Here is a 12,747-nt window from a genome sequence, read left to right as displayed (position 1 = left end):
ACTTGGTGCCTAATATGCTAATTTTGAGTAAAGGTTCAGAGAGGAAGAGACCTCATCTCTCCTCAGTAGACGTTGCCTCCTGCATCACTGTGACGCTGTCCAATGAGAGCGGACAGCCTCACAGTGATGCATTAGACCTGCTGACCTCACAAGATTTACTGTATCACTTTAAGGATGTCCGCACTGATTGGACGTGGTCACAGTGATGCAGGAGGCAACGCCGACTGAGGAGAGATGAGGTCTCCTCCTTTCTGAACGTTACTTAAAATTAGCATATAAGACGTTAAGCGGAGAAAAGGCTGTAGCGGGACAATGGGAAGGACAAAAATAATTAAAATTATAGTGCTGGATACCAGTGGATGCCAGGAATAGGGGGAAGTATGTGGTTTAAAAAAAAAACAAGAAAGGTCCTCTTAGCTCCTGCTCTACTAGCTTTTGTCTAGTGGACTGCTCAGGTGTTTCTGCAACTACCATAGGGCATGTACGAAGCAGCAAAGTGCATGCTCGGACCCGAATAATAGTGATCGGGGGGGTCCCAGTGGGATATGTTATAAACGTCCCATAGGTAGCGGTTGCACCTATTGAGAGACAGGGAGGGGGTACATTAAATGGTGCCAATAAAATATACATCTCGTCCTGCAAAAAAAAAAAAAGAAGCCCCCATATGGCTAGGTCAGCGGAAAAATAAAAAAGTTATGGCTTTTAGAAGGTGGGGAGGAAAAAAATGGCTACAGCGGCAAGAGGTTAAACTTTTACATATAATCAAAGTATATTTGCTTTTTGCATAGTGAAAAGTTCTGCAATTTTCTAATGTTCTGACATACATGTATATATCATAGTGATTGCACAGTCATGCCTGAAGTCTCTGATCCCAGCTGTTTGACCGTTTAGATGCCACGGTCAAAAGGAATCATGGCCTCCAACAAGCTTATCAGCTTGTCGGTACCCCACAATGCGATCACGGGGGTCCCCAGTCCTGCCATAGGTATAAGCCTATTAGGCCATGCCAGTGAAACACTAAGGCCACATGCACACAAGGTGTATTACGGGTGGATTTCCTGCCGCAAATCCGCAGCATAATACAGAAAAATTAATCAGATTTCAAGTAATCTCATCTACACGTTGCAGATTTGATCTACAGTCTGCAGCACATCAATTTGTCTTGCGTTTACATTTTAGAACTGTATGCAACAAGTTTATAATTCTGCACAAGTTCCGCATGAAAATGTTAAATCTGCATCTAAAAAAAAAAAAAAAAAAAAAACACATAAAAATAGTGTGGATTTTACCTGCCGAACTACATCGTATGCATGTTGCCTCAAATACAGGCAGGCAATAATGCTTTGAAATACTAAGTATTCCAAAGCATTATTAAAGCGATCAGCTGATCGCAACTTCAAGACCCCTAAGGGGACTAATAAAAAAAAGTTATTTAAAATTATTTTTTTCCCTTTTTTACCTTTATATATTATAAAAAAGTTAAATATCTCACTCATTATTTTATTTATTTTTACACAATATGGAAGCCCAATACGTTCTGAGAAAAAAAAAAGACCATATACATAAAGGTATGTTCACACTAGGGATGCACGATGCATCAAAACTTCGATACTGTTTCGATACCGTGCACCCTCAAATGGTTCGATACCGTTATTTCATGTATTTCGATACTTAGCTGTGCAGCTGCACAGCTCAGTATAGTAATATATGAATGTATGAGAGCGGCGCTGCGGCTGTGTGATCAGTCATTGCCGCGCTCCGGAGTCCTGATAACAAGTGCGCGGGGTCAGGATGATGCGAGGCGGCCGGCGCTGCACTAATGATTGCCGGAAATGAAGACAGAACATGGAGGGCGCGCTACAAAACACCCCCATGTTCTGTCCTCAGTGCCTGCGCCGCCGCTCATTAGTGAAGCCGGCCGCATCACCTCAGGTTGACCGCGCACGTACTTAATGTCAGGAGCGGGGCAATGGCTGTATTACACATCCGCAGCCCCGCTCTATAAGGGTATGTTCACACACTAGACAAAAAACGTCTGAAAACAGCTCCTGATTTTCAGACATTTTTTAAGCCACTCGCGATTTTCGCTGCGTTTTTTATGGCCGTTTTTGGAGCTGTTTTCTATAGAGTCTAAAAAACGGCCGAAAATAGGCCGTGTCAACATACCCTAACTGCGGATATCAGAGAAACCTCTCATCTCCTCCGCTATTCTCCTAAATGCTGCGATGAAAGCGGACTGCAGCATTCAAGAGGAAAGCGAGAAGGGGGGATGCCCCTTGGATCACGTCACAGGAATGCCTGTGACGCGATTGAGGGGCATATAATATATGGGCAGACAGCCCAGGGTCCTTTGAAGGACCCAAGGGCTGTCTGACCATATTTCCTGTTGTTAGGGCATACGTAGGTATGTCCTAACAACTGCCTGTGTACTATCCGTACACAGGCTAATGTACTGGCATATAGATATATGCAGGATTTTGTGGGACGAGCTGTAGTTTTTATTAGTATCATTTTTTGGTACATAAGACTTTTTGAGCACTTATTACATTTTTTGGTAGAGCCAAGGTGACCAAAAAACTGATTTTGCCGTTTAAAATTCTTTATTTTTCACGGCGTTCACTGTGCGAGTTCAATAATTGTAATAGCTTGGACTTTTACGGACGCAGCAATACCAATTTTGTGTATTTTTTTTACATTACTTTAGAGAAAAAATGTGAAAAGGGTTTCTTTTTGGACTTTAAATATTTATTTAATTTTTTCCACTAATAACTATTTACTTTTTTTTTACATATTTTATTAGTCCCCCTAGGAGACTTGAACCACCGATCGTTAGATCACTGGTAGAATACACTGCAATACTAATGTATTGCAGTATATTGTCATTTTTACAGGCTCCTGTAACAGCGCGATCGCTGTTTCTGTCCGTTAGTCCCGGGTATCAGCTGTAATAAACAGCTGACACCCGCAGCGTATGGCGCGGGCTCAGCGCGTGAGACGCTCCATATATAACCCCCTGCACCACGACATGCTATTAAGTCATGGTGCACGAAGGGTTTAATGCGCAGCGGATGGTGTAGAGTGAAAATTACAATTTTCCACTGATGTGCCATTTTAGTGCACTACATGTTGTGCCCAGTTTGTGCCACAAATACCTCAAAATATTAACCGGGTTCTCCCGGGTATGGCGATGCCATATCGGTGAACGTAAACGGCTGTTTAGGCACGCTGTAGGGCTCAGAAGGGAGGGACAATCTGTAATTTTCATTGGTACCATTTTGGGGTACATACGATTTTGTTGATCACTTTTTATTCCATTTTTCGGCAAGCAAGCTGACAAAAAACCATCAATTCTGACAATGATTTTTATTTATTTTTTACGGCGTTTACCCTGGGCTATAAATGACCATTATATTTTATTCTGCGGGTCGGTACGATTACAGCAATACCATTTGTATATACGTTTTTTTATGTTTTGCAGCGTTTGCGCGATAAAATCACTTGTTTAGAAAATAAATGATTTTTTGCGTCACCGTATTCTGAGAGCCGTAACTTTTTTATTTTTCAGTCAAAAAAGCTGTGTAAGGGCTTGTTTTTTGCGGGACGGGTTGTAGTTTGTATCGGTACTATTTTGGCGTACATGCAACTTTTTGATCACTTTTTATTGTATATTTTGGGAGGCGTGGTGACCAAAAAAATAGTGGTTCTCGCATTGTTTTTCGTTTATTTTTTTTGCAGTGTTCACCGTGCGGGAAAAATAATATTATATTTTTTGATAGTTGGGGTCGTTACGAACGCGGTGATACCCAATATGTGTACTTTTTTTTTACGTGTTCATTTGTTTCCTATAATAAAAGACTTAATATAGGAAAAAAAGCAGTTCTTGTTTATGTCACTTATAACTTTTATTTTTATACTTTTTTGAAAACATTTTTATTCTTTTTTTTACTTTTTTCACTTGTCCCACTAGGGGACACTTAGACTTGCAGCTTTGTTTGCTGCTAGAGTACATTACACTACCTACGTAGTGTAATGTGTTCTAACTGTCATTGTGACGTAACTGTCACACTGACAGGAAGCCTACGACGACCACCCTCCGGCTGGTCCTCGTAGGCTTCTGTACATGGCAGCCCGGAAGCCATTTTCTGGCATCCAGTTGCCATGGGTACCATCGCCAGCTCCCGTGATTTCACGTGGGGGCTGCCGATCGGCGCTAAAATCCTTCGATGTGGGGATCGGAATCGACTGCCGCATCGAAGGGGTTAACTGCCGAAATCAGCGGCGATGGGCCGCTGATCGGCAACGGGGAATGCAGGGCAGACACCCTGCACAGTTAACCGCTGCTGCGGTGAAGCGCCGCGCGGCAGTTAACTGTCAAAGCACAGACGTAACTGCACGTCAAGGTGCGCGAACTTACTGCACACATTGACGTGCAGTTACGTCAAGGTGCGGAAAGGGGTTGTCCGAGATATGATCACATTTTCAAAAAGTGTGTCATACATTACCCCTTATACAGACAATCTAAATAAAGCAGCATTTAAAAAAAAAAAAATCCACTTGCCACATATCTACTTTGAATTTAGTGCCGTTTGTTTACATGCACTCCAGGTCCGGTTTGTTGATGTTTCCTTCTGATGAAACTTTTTTTCCCTGCATGCATTGCAGGCTGTAATGAGCGTGCATGTAGGATCCATGTGTAACACTGTTTGTTAGACCCTGTATCTAAGCCTAACACAATGTAGGCTTAGATACAGGACCCCAGCAGACAGTAATCTTATACAGTATACTACAGGGTGGGCCATTTATATGGATACACCTAAATAAAATGGGAATGGTTGGTGATATTAACTTCCTGTTTGTGGCACATTAGTATATGGGAGGGGGGAAACTTTACAAGCTGGGTGTTGACCATGGCGGCCATTTTGAAGTTGGCCATTTTGTATCCAACTTTAGTTTTTTCAATGGGAAGAGGGTCATGTGACACATCAAACTTATCGAAAATTTCACAAGAAAAACAATGGTGTGCTTGGTTTTAACGTTACTTTATTCTTTCATGAGTTATTTACAAGCTTCTCTTTGTTTACAGCCATTGACATGTCGCAGAGGTTAACACGTGAGGCGTGGATAGAAATTGTGTTGATGTCTGGTGAACGCAGTACCCGAGTCATTGCAGCAGATTTCAATGCAAGACACCCTACGAGACCACCCATCTCCCATGCTACAGTTTGCAAACTGCTTGCCAAGTTTCGTGAAACTGGTTCAGTGTTGGATTTGCCCAAATGTGGACGCATGAAAACATGTCACTAATGAAGAAACATCAGTGGCTGTCCTAGCTTCATTCAGCAAGAGCCCACAGCGTAGCACTCGCCGCATGTCACTGTAGAGTGGCATTAGTCGAACATCCCTTCGGCGGATATTAGCTACTCACAAATGGCACCCTTACAAACTCCAGCTGCTGCAGCATCTCAACGAGGATGACCCAGATCGGCGCACTGAATTTGCAGAATGGGCAAAACAAAAATTGGAACAGGACCCTCAGTTTACACAGAACATTTTGTTCAGTGATGAGGCAAACTTTTATGTGAATGGTGAAGTTAACAAACAAAACCACCGCTATTGGTCTGACACTAACCCACATTGGATAGATCCCTCCAAGACTGTTGGAACACAAAAATTGATGGTATGGTGTGGTATATGGGTACAAAGATAGTGGGGCCATTCTTCATCAATGGAAACCTCAACGCCACGGGATATCTGAAATTGCTACATGATGATGCGTTTCCCTCTTTATGCACTGAAGCTGGCACGTTCCCTGAGTTTTTCCAGCAAGATGGTGCACCACCACATTATGGGTGTCAGGTCCGAGCATTCCTAGATGAACAGTTTCCTGGAAAGTGGATTGGTCGTCGTGGGCCAGTTGAATGGGCCCCTAGGTCTCCCGATCTGACCCCCTTAGACTTTTATCTTTGGGGTCATCTGAAGGCAATTGTCTATGCTGTGAAGATACGAGATGTGCAGCAACTGAAACTACGGATACTGAAAGCCTGTGCTAGCATTTCTTCTGCGGTGTTGCTATCAGTGTGTGAAGAGTGGGAGAAGAGGGTTGCATTGACAATCCAACACAATGGGCAGCACTTTGAACACATTTTATAAGTGGTCAGAAACTTGTAAATAACTCATGAAAGAATAAAGTAACATTAAAACCAAGCACACCATTGTTTTTCTTGTGAAATTCTCGATAAGTTTGATGTGTCACATGACCCTCTTCCCATTGAAAAAACTAAAGTTGGATACAAAATGGCCGACTTCAAAATGGCCACCATGGTCAACACCCAGCTTGAAAAGTTTCCTCCCTCCCATATACTAATGTGCCACAAACAGGAAGTTAATATCACCAACCATTCCCATTTTATTTAGGTGTATCTGTAATGTCGGGGTAGGGAGACAGACAAGTGAGCCCTAATCTACCTGCCACTCAGTCCCTGCCTACTTGCAACGACCCGCCCTAGGCGACGGGGTACAACTGGGCGACGGTCCCTACACTCAATAGGTGCACGACAGACAAACAGACAAGGGTACAAAGAAGCCAGGGAAATGGGGAAGTTGCCCACGGGGACACCGTGAGCAACAAGCGAAGTGAACGAGCCGAGTCAAACCAGGAGATGAGCGAGGTACAAAAACGCAGAGCAGAAGAGTGGTCAGTAAAGCCAAGGTCAAACACAAGCAGAGGATCAGTAGTTCAAGAAGCTGCAGCAGGGCCAGGAAACCAGCAGAGAAGAATCACAAGCAAAGGAGGAACAGGAAAGGCAGGTATAAATAGACAGAGGGCGGGAGCTAGCTCCGTCTGGCCAGGCTGTGATAGGCTCTCCCACTCCTAAGCCTGCCATCCTGAGTGGTGGAAGATGGAGTCAGTCTCACAGACATAGAAGCAGGTGCAGACTGATTATCTATGGGCGTTAACCCCGAAGCTGTGCCTGGCAGATCCTTTACAGTATCCATATAAATGGCCCACCCTGTATTATAGGCTCTGCTCCGGGACTCTGTGGAATCCCCTGACATCGGAGCCTATACTAGCGTTATGAGGCTCCTACTTGGGTCTGCTCTGTCCTCTCTCTAGGGAGCAACGGGCAGCAGATAACAGCCTCAAGGGCTGCATGCAGCCCGTGTGCCGCGTGTTTGATAACCCGTTATCAAAGCCTACTATGTGTAGGCTTTGGCAGTGTACGTAGTTCTAAAACATAAAAGTGCCGGTGCTGATATAGTACCTCGTAGACCGGGATAGTCATACGCAGGTGCCGTCCTTGTTCACTGTGAACACGCACAGGCGCGCTCACAGTGAACAACTACATAGGCTGGGCGTGCACTAAAGAACCAGCACCCGCAGAAACGACACGTCACCAGTGATGGGTCGTATACCATTCGAGGTCCCTCTGGTCCGAGACCATGTGATCGGTATACGACACGACAGTGAAGGAGGCTGAAAACGTGACGTCGGAGCTCATGTGATGAGCAGGAAAAAGCTGCCAGAGCGGAGAACAGAAGCAAGATTGCATGGGTAAGTATATTATGAAATTGTAAATATCTGCAATGTGGTTTTAAATGTACAAAAAATAAAAATCTCGGACAACCCCTTTAAATACGCTCAGAAATTGACTTGCGGTGCGGAATTTTGTTCCGCAGCATGTCAATTGTATTTGCGGAAACGCTGCTCATTTGTTGTGGGATTTCCGCATTGAACTCAATGGGGAGGCAAAACCCGAAACAAATAGCAGTTGTTGCTTTTTTTTGCGGTTCCGCCGCAAAAACGCAATTTAGGACAAAAAAATTATCTCATACTTACCCAGAAGTCTGTGTTCCTCCCTCCGGTGCGGCCTCCTGGGATGACATTTCATCCCATTTGACCACTGCAGCCAATCACAGGCTGTAGCGGCGGTCACATGTGATAACAGCCATCCCTGGAGGCCGGCCTGGATGACATCAGAGGGACGGCCTCCTGGGATGACGCTTCATCCCGTGTGACCGCCGCTGCAGCCAATCACAGGCTGCAGCGGTCTCCTGGGATGAAACGTCATCCCAGGAGGCCAGCCTGATAGCAGGCTGGCTAAGTGCTGCAGTTTTTCGCAGCGGACATTCCGGCCGAAAAACTGCACCACAGTTTGGTAGAGTATTTACGGCGTGGGTTTTAACCAGTCGCCTGAGAAATCAATGAGCACTGTGTATAGGAATAGCTGCCACTATTGGTCCTGGTAATCATGTGACTGGTTACATGATCGCCGAGTGCTATTAGTGGCAGGCTGCTACTGGGTCTAACCAGACCCAGCACAGCCGTATTAGTGACCATAGTCTCTATAAGAGGGCTGATTTCCCCTCTAACTGGGGCTGCTATGCAGCCCTAGTTACAGCAGAAAAACATGGTGTAAAAGAATAAAAAATAAAGTCCCCCAAAGGTCTTTTCTGACGTTTGAGGGACAGGCCATAATAAACAAATAAAAGTAAACTAAAGTGCACATTTTTTTTAGAATAAATACACATAAAATACCCAAACAAAAAAATGTTGTCGTCCCCCACCAATCATTGTCATATGCTAGCCCCGACCCAATTACCCTAAAGTAGACATGTAATAGATCAAAATTTACGGTAGACAATGACTATCACAAATAAAAGGCCTATTCTAGGGTAAAACCATATTATTACCAGAAAACAATGGCTGAAAATTATAGTAAAAAAAATATGCTTTTTTACTTTTCAAACATTAGAGGCTTTGTCACCAGTTTATTAATGCCCTATCTCCTAACTAATCTAATAGGCGCTTTACGCTTTGATGCTGATAAATACAGTGTGACTTGTTTTAAAAAGTGTTTATTATTTTAAAAGTTACGTTCATTTTTATACATATGCTAATTTGGCTCTAATAGCCATACCTCCCAACTTTTGAATTTGGAAAAGAGGGACATTTTAAGCCACGCCCCTAACCACGCCCCATATCCGGCATAAACACATCAAATCACGGCCAGATCCTTCTGCAAATAACATGCACATTCTCACTGCAGATCTCTGGACTGTCTGGATATCACAGATATTATGGATCAGGTTATATCGTCTTTATGTTACTTTTCCTATCTTGGGTATAACATTTGCTCATCACGGCGGCAGCAGCAGCAGGACAAACCAAAAGGCTGAGAACAATGAAAGTCACGAGGGAGACCCTGTGGTGGATGACTTTTCAATTGACAGGTAGCTCCACACACAGCCCCCCTGTACATAGCGCCACACACAGCCCCCCCTGTAGATAGCTCCAGATACAGCCCGCCTGTAGATAGCACCACACACAGCCCCCATGTACATAGCGCCACACACAGCCTCCCCCCTGTACATAGCGCCACGCACAGCCCACCCTGTACATAGCGCCACACACAGCCCACCCTGTAGATAGCGCCACACACAGCCCACCCTGTAGATAGCTCCAGATACAGCCCGCCTGTAGATAGCACCACACACAGCCCCCATGTACATAGCGCCACACACAGCCTCCCCCCTGTACATAGCGCCACACACAGCCCACCCTGTACATAGCGCCACACACAGCCCACCCTGTACATAGCGCCACACACAGCCCACCCTGTAGATAGCGCCACACACAGCCCACCCTGTACATAGCGCCACACACAGCCTCCCCCCTGTAGATAGCGCCACACACAGCCCACCCTGTAGATAGCTCCAGATACAGCCCGCCTGTAGATAGCACCACACACAGCCCCCATGTACATAGCGCCACACACAGCCTCCCCCCTGTACATAGCGCCACACACAGCCCACCCTGTACATAGCGCCACACACAGCCCACCCTGTAGATAGCGCCACACACAGCCCACCCTGTAGATAGCGCCACACACAGCCCACCCTGTACATAGCGCCACACACAGCCTCCCCCCTGTAGATAGCGCCACACACAGCCCACCCTGTACATAGCGCCACACACAGCCCACCCTGTAGATAGCGCCACACACAGCCCACCCTGTAGATAGCGCCAGACACAACCCCCCTGTAGATAGCTCCACACATAGCCCCCCTTAGATAGCTCCAGATACAGCCCCCCTGTAGATTGCTCCACACAGCCCCCCTGTACATAGCGCCACACATAGCCCCCCTGTACATAGCTCCACACAGCCCCCCTGTACATAGCACCACACAGCCCCCCTGTAGATAGCTCCCCGTAGGTAGCGCAACACAACCACCTTATAAGAGGTAGCCGGCCCTACTGCTGCCACTCTTCACTCTGCTTTCACTCACCGTCAGAAGAAGGCAGGAGTCTTGCGGCGACGGTCTCACTGGTGTCAATGCCGGCCCGGGAGTGGATCAGTCCACCTGACCGGTGAGGTCAGATGACAGGTCAGGTGACTGGACTGGTCCACTCCCGTGCCGGCATCGATCCCAGTGAGAACACCACTGCAGGACTCCTGCCTTCTTTTGATCGCTGCTGCAGTCGTCTGGCATGCAGGGCGCTTGTCAGCAGCGATCAGCTGTTTTGATACAGCGGCAGCGCCCAGCGGGACATTTTGCAGACCGCCCGGGACAGCCCCGCCGCATCCGGGACGGTTGGGAGATGTGCTAATAGCCAAATAGGTTGTTACATTTTATTTTCACTCTGGGCGGTGTAAAGACAAGTGTATGATGATGTCCAATCAGCGTCATATAGATCTCATCTTTACAGCCCAGCAAGATCTCAGCTTCAATCGCGAGATCACGCCGTGTTGTCATTTCCGGCCGCAGGTCCTTTACCACAGTGACTTAGCAGTACTCCAAGACGACGTTCCCTACATCGCCTCCAGACGGCACAGAAGACTTTTATCCACAGCAGCAGCACTGCATACACAAATGTATGGGGATGAGCGATCGAAGGAATGATCGCTCGTCCCCATACTAGCTCCTTGTGAAAGGAGAAAAAAAGTTAGATCCGGAGCTTATATATAAAATATAACTTTTACTGTATATTTTTTTAAAACTTTCATGTAGAAAAGTACAAACAAACGGAAAACTGATTGTTTCTTGCATAATAAATTCATATAGAATCAGGATGTGTCCCCCACCCCCCCAGACCCCTACGTTTTATGCTTTCCCTAAGATACGTAAGGGCGTCCAACTGTGTCTGGCGTTGCGGGACTTGCACAAAACGTGGGGGTCTATATAGATAAGGTGTTAAAGAGGCTCTGTCACCACATTATAAGTGGCCTATATTGTACATGATGTGATCGGCGCTGTAATGTAGATTACAGCAGTGTTTTTTATTTAGAAAAACAATCATTTTTGACAGTTATGACCTATTTTCGCTTTATGCTAATGACATTCTTAATGCCCAACTGTGCGTGTTATTTTTGGACCAAGTGGGCGTTGTGGAGAGAAGTGTATGACGCTGACCAATCAGTGACCAATCAGCGTCATACACTTCTCTTCATTCATTTACACAGCACATAGTGTTCTTACTAGATCACTATGTGCAGCCACATACACATTAACATTACTGTAGTGTCCTGAGAGTTAATAGACATCACTACCAGCCAGGACGTGATGTCTATTCAGAATCCTGACACTTCGCTAACGTTTGTGTGAGATTTATGGAGGTCTCTTGTGCACGGAAATATCGAATTATCTATTTGAGTGAATATTTTGCTGTCTGACGATGCAATGTGACTTGCTGAAACACAATATTGATTGAACACATCCTGATTCTATACGAATTTATTATGCAAGAAACAATGAGCTTACGTTTGTTTGTACTTTTCTACATTAAAGTTTTAAAAATATAGTAAAAGTTATATTTTATGAAAACTCAAAACACTAAATGTGTATGTATAAGAGCCAAAGATATCATAAAGTAGCTGTATTAGTAACCAAAAAATATATTTAATAAAATTTAATACACCACATGAATGATAAAAACATTTAAAATCAACATAGAAATGCTATACAAAAATCTCTGGGAGGGGGGGAGGGGGAACCTTATAAGTGGCAAACAATAGAAAACCCCACTCACTCACCTAGACCCCTCAACAAGCGTTCAATGTGTGAAGCATGTAGCAAAATGTTGCATAAAATCAACAAGTCCTGGTCCTGAACCATGAGGGGAGAAGGGGATTGTAAGCCCCACGCGTATCGCCACAAAGTGGCATCCTCAGGGGTACCCTCTGGGTTCCTTTGGTGTTTTGAGTTTTCATACTGTAGTTTATAGGGTATGTGGCAATATACATGCGGTGCCCGCTGGCGGTATATATAAAACGTTATATTTTATATATAAGCTCCTGATCTAACTTCTAATATATTACAGAGGACTGCCAGAGTTTGAGCCCAGGTGGTGGACTGTATATGATACCATTATTTACATCCTTGTGAAAGGAGCAAACGAGCACCACAACGAACTGTCTTGTTGCTCGACGCTTGTTTACCCGAGGAACACTATGGTCCTTTTACACTGGCCAATTATCGGGCAATTACAATTCCCGATAATTGCCCTGTGTAAACAGGGCAACAATCCGCCAATGAACGAGCAAACGCGCTGATCGTATCATTTTAAATATCCAAACTATTATCGTCGTCGGCAGCACATCCCTCTGTGTAAACAGGAAGACGTGCTGCCGACATGATAGAAACATATGGGGACGAGCGATCGTAGTAACGAGCGCCAATCAACGAGCTGTCCTGTTGATTGGCGCTCATTTACAAAGTCCATTAATGTATCAACCTGCAGCACACACT

The 12,747-nt window shown here is 45.1% G+C and overlaps 2 protein-coding genes across 3 annotated transcripts in view; one reads left to right on the top strand and one right to left on the bottom strand.

Annotated features, from left to right (window-relative positions):
* The window catches only part of TPRKB (TP53RK binding protein), a 138,435-nt gene that overhangs the window by 95,736 nt on the left and 29,952 nt on the right, over nt 1-12,747 (top strand). The gene's annotated exons all lie outside the window — the stretch shown is intronic.
* Nucleotides 1-12,747, bottom strand: part of ALG10 (ALG10 alpha-1,2-glucosyltransferase) — a 28,083-nt gene that overhangs the window by 14,969 nt on the left and 367 nt on the right. The window contains exon 1 of one of the 2 annotated variants that reach the window (XM_075857236.1): nt 10,288-10,363. The exons of the other annotated variant lie outside the window; for it this stretch is intronic. The gene's annotated coding sequence lies outside the window, so the exon portion shown is untranslated. Of the gene's footprint in view, nt 1-10,287; nt 10,364-12,747 lie in introns of those variants that run through there. 2 annotated transcript variants of the gene reach the window in all.

Source organism: Rhinoderma darwinii, chromosome 3 (genome assembly GCF_050947455.1).
Source record: "Rhinoderma darwinii isolate aRhiDar2 chromosome 3, aRhiDar2.hap1, whole genome shotgun sequence".
Taxonomy (NCBI): Eukaryota; Metazoa; Chordata; class Amphibia; order Anura; family Rhinodermatidae; genus Rhinoderma; species Rhinoderma darwinii.
The sequence above is the reverse complement of the archived record's forward strand: the minus strand, read 5'-3'. Positions and strand labels throughout refer to the sequence as shown.